We start from the raw sequence: 8,129 nt of genomic DNA on the forward strand, positions 1-8,129 counted from the left end.
GATTCCTGAAAAATCTCGTTTTCGCGCGCGGCTTTTTGGAATAAGTTAGTACAGTGTACTCTCGTGCACGGATAGACGGTACGCTTTAATATCTAAAATGAGTTTTATACGGCAGAAAATGTTTCTAGTTCCGTGAGACTGTCATGTACAGTGAGTGCTAACGCGCTCTGCAGACACCGCTAACTGAGTTGTAAAGAGGTTAACTCATTCAGTGAGTGTTTGCTAACTTCATCTCGTGTGATGCATTATTAAGCAAACTTCTCTTCTTGCTCACCTTGGTGCGTGAGCTAGGTGCTGAATAGTGAACAAACTAGTCCCAACACGAGCAGAGAATTTGTTCTCTGGATAGGAGGCGTGCTGAAAAGTAATCCCTCAGACTTTTAATGCAGAAGCTCTTAAAGCTTTTGAAGTACAACAAACTTTATTTACCTTTTACATCATTATTTTTGATGTCTACATATTTATTTCACAAAAGCAAAACGAGGATAATGGAATGTAGTCAGATTAAGTCGGGTGATGCTGAGGGGATTAGATTAGGAAATGAGACACTTAAAGTAGTAAAGGAGTTTAGCTATTTGGGGAGCAAAATAACTGATGATGGTCGAAGTACAGAGGATATAAAATGTAGACTGGCAATGGCAAGGAAAGGGTTTCTGAAGAAGAGAAATTTGTTAACATCGAGTATAGATTTAAGTGCCAGGAAGTCGTTTCTGAAAGTATTTGTATGGAGTGTAGCCATGTATGGAAGTGAAACATGGACGATAACTAGTTTGGACAAGAAGAGAATAGAAGCTTTCGAAATGTGGTGCTACAGAAGAATGCTGAAGATAAGGTGGGTAGATCACGTAACTAATGAGGAGGTATTGAGTAGGATTGGGGAGAAGAGAAGTTTGTGGCACAACTTGACTAGAAGAAGGGATCGGTTGGTAGGACATGTTTTGAGGCATCAAGGGATCACAAATTTAGCATTGGAGGGCAGCGTGGAGGGTAAAAATCGTAGAGGGAGACCAAGAGATGAATACACTAAGCAGATTCAGAAGGATGTAGGTTGCAGTAGGTACTGGGAGATGAAGAAGCTTGCACAGGATAGAGTAGCATGGAGAGCTGCATGAAACCAGTCTCAGGACTGAAGACCACAACACATATTTATTTCTCAACATGGTCACTCTGGTACGAACACGTTTCTCAAAATTCGTTGATACTGTCACTTGGTTGACGGAGCCACAAACTCACCTCTCCTTGCACCGCTTCATCGCTCTCAAAGTAAGTCCTCGAAGGTGTTCTTTAAGTTTGGGAAACCGATGAAACGTATGAAAACAGGATGGAGAAGGTAGGGACTGTATGGAGAGTGAGTGAGAAGTCAACCCAAGCCTGCGGATTTTTGCAGATGTGGAAGCATTCGTGTGTGGTCCGGCATTGTCCTGCTGAATAAGAGTGTGCTCCATGTGTGGACGAGGTCTTCGAATTCGAAACTCGATTATTGCACATTGTTTTTCACGCACCGTCATAGTTACGTTACACATCTCCATGTTACATGCTAAAATTATGACCCCTCTAATGGCAGTTGGTTGCGAATACGTAGACATGAAGAATGAAGGTGTGGATTTTCAATAACGCTACTTTTTTTAATTTGAAAGCTTTAAAAGTTTTCACATTAAATATTCGGAGACAACTTTCAGCATGCTCTCGTACTTTGATTGTCCACTGTCATTTAATGTTATTCAATTCACTCGTTACTGGCATATCATTAGCTACACTACTGGCCATTAAAATTGCTATACCAAGAATAAATGCAGTTGATAAACGGGTATTCATTGCACAAATATATTATGGCAAATTTTCTCCAAGGGAATAATTTTTTTGGCTCAGAATTCATGATATGGAACGAATTAATTGTCATCCTCGAAAGAAAAAGTTGATGTGTTGTTGTACTCAGTTGCAAACAAACTTGAAATACCTCATGGAATGAGAGCATGTGACAGTCTTCATGGTTTGTTCCTCAGATGGAGAAGTTTAGTTAGATATCAGTAGATTATCAGTGCAGGTTTAACCTCAAATAACGTTATTATCTCAAAGTCACTGGTAAGGATTTCGAAGTACGATTCCACACTTCGGGTGTTCATATGAGGTTAGCCGATGCCCCCCCCCTCCCCGCACCGCCCACTGGGGAACTGATCAACGTCATTCTATTCTACCCAAGCCCTTATTAGATAATTGGGCGAGTTATGTTTATGGTCACCAAGGGGAACCCTGGCACTACCCTTGCACCTTAGGCAATTTGTCTAGATCACGACATAACTCGATAACAGTCATATGATATAAAATTTGTGGGATGCCCTTGGACCACTGGGAGCATATTAAAATGGTAGGAAACCCATCCTCTCTCCTCTGGTCCATAAGATTCGGGTTCCTCCTCCCCCTTATCATCCTTTATAATTAGGTCAATTGCTTAAGCTTCTTCATTTAAAGACTGTGGATCATGGGGAGAGTTTCTGGTTTGTTATAAAAAAGTGAAAATAATTCTATAGTGGCAGGATTTAGAAGAAATTACAACGACATAACAAATTAACTGACGGTTTATTATTAACAATCTTGTTTGATCCATACGTTTTTACAATAATTTTTTATTGTTTATTAAGAGTTTTTGTTTCTTTTATTTATAAAGATATGTTTCTGAATTACACAGCCATTTTTTTCTTGTGTCAAAAAATTGGTTGTATTTACAAAGTAATTGTTCTGATGACTATTAGGCAAATCACACTAAAATTAGAAGAACTTAAAAATTGTGTTTCCGATTTTCTTCCTGCACACAGTATTTACATTTTAATTGTTCTGTTTATTAATTGTTCTGTTTACACTGCTTGCATTTTCTTTCTAAATACAGTATTTACTACTCTCTCTCTCTCTCTGTCTGTCTGTCTGTCGCTGTGTGTGTGTGTGTGTGTGTGTGTGTGTGTGTGTGTGTGAGTGAAGTGGTTTATCCACGTATTCAGCACACACTCGCATATACATCCACTGTTTACTAATAAATAAATAACTACACAGTTCATTAAAGTTCAGTCGTGCAGTTAATCTAATTTCTACAGCTTCCTTGAAATTAGAATCACAAATGAAAGAGAAGCCATTATTTATTAAGTTAATTTCTACAGCTTTTTTGAAATTACTGTGGAAGAGAAGCCATAGACATTAAACAACAACTTAATGGACAGAAATAATGGTTTTAATTTGGGTAAGGCATGGGATTCGGCTCTTGGGGTAATTAAGTTGCGGAGGATCCGTCAAAGTGTTACCATTTCCGAATATACATCAAATGTCTGAACACTTTCACCACAGGTGGCCCGTGTGCAAGTGTACCTCTTTGCTGCTGACCAGTATGTGTGACCCGCATGCACAGTACCGCCACAGTGCATCACATAAGGGTGCGCTTGACGTCCTGCTATCAGTTTTGCGACTCACTCTGAGGGTGGTTGGACGATACGCCGCCGAAATGTCAGATGAAGCAGTAATATTTGTACGGCTGCATGACCAAAATTTCATGGATAATTCATTACTCTATGAGAAGTTAAAAATGCACATTAAATAAGTACACAGTCATACACTCAGTCATTTAATGAATAGTGTGAGTATGGGAGTGTGCCAATCCAGCACCACAGATGAATCATTTGTCACTATGATATTACAGTCCTACATTCAGCTGCAGTGCATGGTCTTGACCAGGTATCTCTTGTGTAATCCACGATTGTGAGACCCTTTGAGGTCACACGATGTACATTCTTAGCCCACCTTCATATAAACAATATGCGTACATTTTCGATCTGACCCCTACAAACTCCACAATCTGGGAATCATCCTCCTCGTCGTTCATCAGTTTGATAACCTTCTTGGTTTTTGGTGTTTTCCTAAGAGGATTATCGGCTGCATGTCCAGATGTGCCGAATTCCTCGTTATTGTACCAAATTACTTCACATACAAGTAGACTGCAGCCTTTCACCCACGAGATGAAACTATCTGCATCCATATAAAGTAACTTGAGTTCGCGAAGTTTGCGTTCATAAAATCAAGGTGGAATTGGTGCATATGGAGTTCGGTGAGTTCCAGACTACTATACTGATACAGATGGATTTCGTTAACTGCAATGAAACATTGGCTATCTCTATATCGGCTAGCCCATCGTTGAAGATGATGGCCTGCCTGATATTTGGCCCAGTGATGCAATCTCTTGCGTCATAGCACGCATCTCACTGGTAAACTAAATGAATTTTCCAATATTCTCTAACATTTTCCATTTTTTCCGAGAGCCAAATAATTCATAATCTTGTAAAAATCTTTATCAAAGTCGCACGTCGCGAGAATCTTGTGTTCGGTGTTTGCGTCATTGTACTCCAACCAACAACGCTTCATGAAGGCTAAACCGGATGACATTAACAAGTCCATCCCCAACATAAGACATTGATGGAGGTTTCTTAAGTGCAAAATATATCACTGTTTCTTCCTCAGGGTTCTCAACAGCTTCGGGACAAAACCGTTTCGCGGGACTTGGCACTCTGGATGCAGTGACAATTCTCTATTATCGTCATGCAAATGGGTGAGATATACCGGTTCTACCTCCAGATCATGTCTTTCACCAGCATCTTCATTAACGTCATCAATCTCTTCCTTCAGTCTGACGATTTCCTCTTCAGGCAGTCATTGGAACCCTCCAAATGGTAGGCTATTTGCAGGGCGTGCCTTTAGAGGTTGTTTACACCCAAGGAAAGGATGTAAATGAAATCGCCAGACGGCTTGTATCGCTCCTCACTCATTTGTGAGTTATTTGCTTTGGTGTACCTGTGCACGTATTGGCAAAGCCGCCCTCCCCCCCCCCCCCCCCAAAAAAAAAAAAAAATTAAAATTCTCATTCGAAGAACACCACGTCAACTTCGGTTAACAGCTCGATGTGTTGGCACGTGGCTTCCTTAACATTGCGTCCCACAAATGCCCAGGTGTGGTAAAATAGAAGGCAGAAATGGTTCAAAAATGGTTCAAATGGCTCTGAGCACTATGGGACTTGACATCTGAGGTAATCAGTCCCCTAGAACTTAGAACTACTTTAACCTAACTAACCTAAGGACAACACACACATCCATGCCCCAGGCAGGATTCGAACCTGCGACCGTAGCGGTCGCGCGGTTCCAGACTGTAGCGCCTAGAACCGCTCGGCCACATTGGCCGACTAGAGATGGTTCAATTGGCTCTGAGCACTATGGGACTTAACATGTGAGGTCATCAGTCCCCTAGAAATTAGAACTACTTTAACCTAATTAACCTACAGACATCACACACATCCTTGCCCGAGGCAGGATTCGAACCTGCGTCCGTAGCGGTCGCGCGGTTCCAGATTGAAGCGCCTATAACCGCTCGACCACTGCGGCCGGCAATAGAAGCCAGGATCCAGAGAATCTGTGCCCAGACATACACTCTGGACTTCCTCAAAAATGTATTCAATCAGGTAGACATCTGTCTTCTGCCAAATCAGGAATGCCAAACACCTGCCAAAATTCACCGCATGCTCATAGTCTATATCCGTTATGGCATTCGTGTTAGTTTACTGGAGAATGCGGTTATGTCAGTCAGTGTGGTTTCATAAAGTCTCTCCATCAAATTCGTCTATTTTTGTGAATGGCCCCTCTTCTTTGCGGCTAGCTGAAACTTTGCATCATCGGTATAGGCAGCTCTGATGGCATGCATATAATCTCGCGGGATTATCCCCGGCGTATGGTTCGAATTTGTTGCGACTGGAGTCGAATGAGCATATAACTTTATACGTTGCTGGATACAATATTTGCCAACCTGTGAAGGCAGTATGGGAGGCAGTGGAGTCATCTTTACGGCACCACAGGCTCTAGGAGGCAGAGTATACAATGAAGAGATATCGCTCCTGGTGGTGGGCATTCTTAAACTTCAAGAACTTTTTATCCTTGGTAGGCTTTCCTGTGTGTACCAATTCTTGGCTTGAGCAGCCTGTAACGTAGCAAATTATTACGAGTTATGTTCTGCGTGTAAAGCGTAGCTTGCTATGTAGCCGGGAGGAGAGGAGATTTTGAGTCTCACTCTCGCACAGTTGATGCTGGTTACTGGGCCGGGCGAGCCGCGTACCTGCTTAACGCTGCGTGAAATACGTTACACATATTCTCTATGAATCTGAAGATGCAGTATTAAATATTAATCGATCTTCTTCATACTTAGTATACATAATTTTAAGGATGATACAACCATACTGTTAAAACTTCAAATCAATAACTTCTGTACTCGGAGACATAAATTTTTACCTAAAACACATAACCGTGCTGGCTTTGTGAAACTAAGTTAGGGACTGTAATGTATTCATCTATAGTATCAATAAACTACAACCAACAGGTTAGGGTCATACAATCTAATTTCATGGAATTTTATTTAGAGTCTTTACCACAGATATCTGACGTAATAGAAAATGGTGTGGAAAATTGTTATTTCATCGTGTTTTGGTTGTGTTAGTGTTTTGGACAGACTGAGAGAATGAATGAGGATATACGTGAAGTGAGGATGTGATACTTCATTAAAACTACGTAAATGTAAGCGTGAAAAAATTATTGTGCAATAGGGTAATTTGTGTCGTATGTCCGAGTGAACTCAATTTTGTAAAAGGCAGCCAGAAGGGGCATTGAGTATTAAATTTATTAGTTATTTATTTTGCGGAAAGGAGTCGTATTTTGTTTTCATTAAATTTCATTTAGCTTTCAGATTACGAGATTTCTAGTACAAATTACTTGTGGTAATGTGATTGGGTAACAGAAATACCGTGAATGCAGAAGTGCTCGAGATGATCTGATTGGCCGCTTAACATACTAGCCAATAGGAAATTAGCATTGCCCGGGCGTTTAAGTAGGGCTTTGTGCTTCAGATCTACGAGTCGAGATAGTCACTCGGGAGCCGCCTTCTGGTAAACACCTGTGTTAAATCGCACTGATCAAATTTGCACCAAAGTAAAGAAATTCGCGCGTTTTATCGGTTATAGTGTCGCTGACGAAAAGCGACTACAGTGTTGAGTATTTTGTGAAAGTTTGTGTTTTTTTAGAAGATATTCGCGCGTGAACATTTCATGTCGACCGTACACTCAGCGTGGCGTGTTTCATGCAGATTATGAGCCATTTGGCGAGCACTTCTTTACAAGAAGCCTACTGAACAACTGAATGTGTTAACTTGCAAGTAGTCGTGGATCAGAGAATGTTTGGACGTTGAAAATATCGGGTCGGACTATGTATTTGTGGCTGCTTTCGGGTGTGAACTTTTAACAGAGACAGTGCATGGGTGCTTAATTAAATAAAATGCAAATAATTGTAATTTTTGGTAGCTGTAAGTCCGATTACGCTGTTTCGTAAACGGTTGGGCCTGACTAGTCTTAGTACGCAATCTGACTGCATAGAACAACAACAAAGAATGAAAGAAAATTTCCGTTAACACAATTAATTAATTAAGTCCCCAGCAACTATAAAACCTACGAAACCAAAGCATAAGTATAGCTGTTCTGTGTGTGGAAGTGTGATTCAACGTACACATCTGGCGCGGTTCTTCTTCAATAAGACAAGAAATTTTAAATATTAATTATACTGAAGTAATTAAAGAAAACAGAAATCCTATAATCACGCAAGAAAACCAGAATTACACTCTAATACAAGAACACAAGCCAGATGCTTTGTTGACTGAACCTGTAATGACGCATTATTTAAAACATTGAGATAATAAAAAGAAAAGGAAAAACTTTTTTCTTTTAACTTCATATATATTGATCAAAAGCACTCTAATCATTACAATATCTCCACACCGACTCGCCACTACCACATCTCAACAAGAACTTTTCAGTATCACATCTCAGCAAGCACTGCCTACTACGAGTTCTCGACCAGCACTTTTCACTAGCACATCTCAACAAGCACTGACTACTACGAGTTCTCCCCAAGCACTGACTACTACGAGTTCTCCCCAAGCACTGCCAGTGGAGGCGGCTGAATAATACTCTGGCGCAATCTCTGGCGCTGTGGCTCAGTGTAGCCACCTTTCATATGCCCCTCCTCCACGGGCCAGAATTTGATGGTATTTTTGCCAGCATTGGT

The sequence above is a fragment of the Schistocerca serialis genome, chromosome 2 (assembly GCF_023864345.2).
Source record: "Schistocerca serialis cubense isolate TAMUIC-IGC-003099 chromosome 2, iqSchSeri2.2, whole genome shotgun sequence".
NCBI classification, from domain to species: Eukaryota; Metazoa; Arthropoda; class Insecta; order Orthoptera; family Acrididae; genus Schistocerca; species Schistocerca serialis.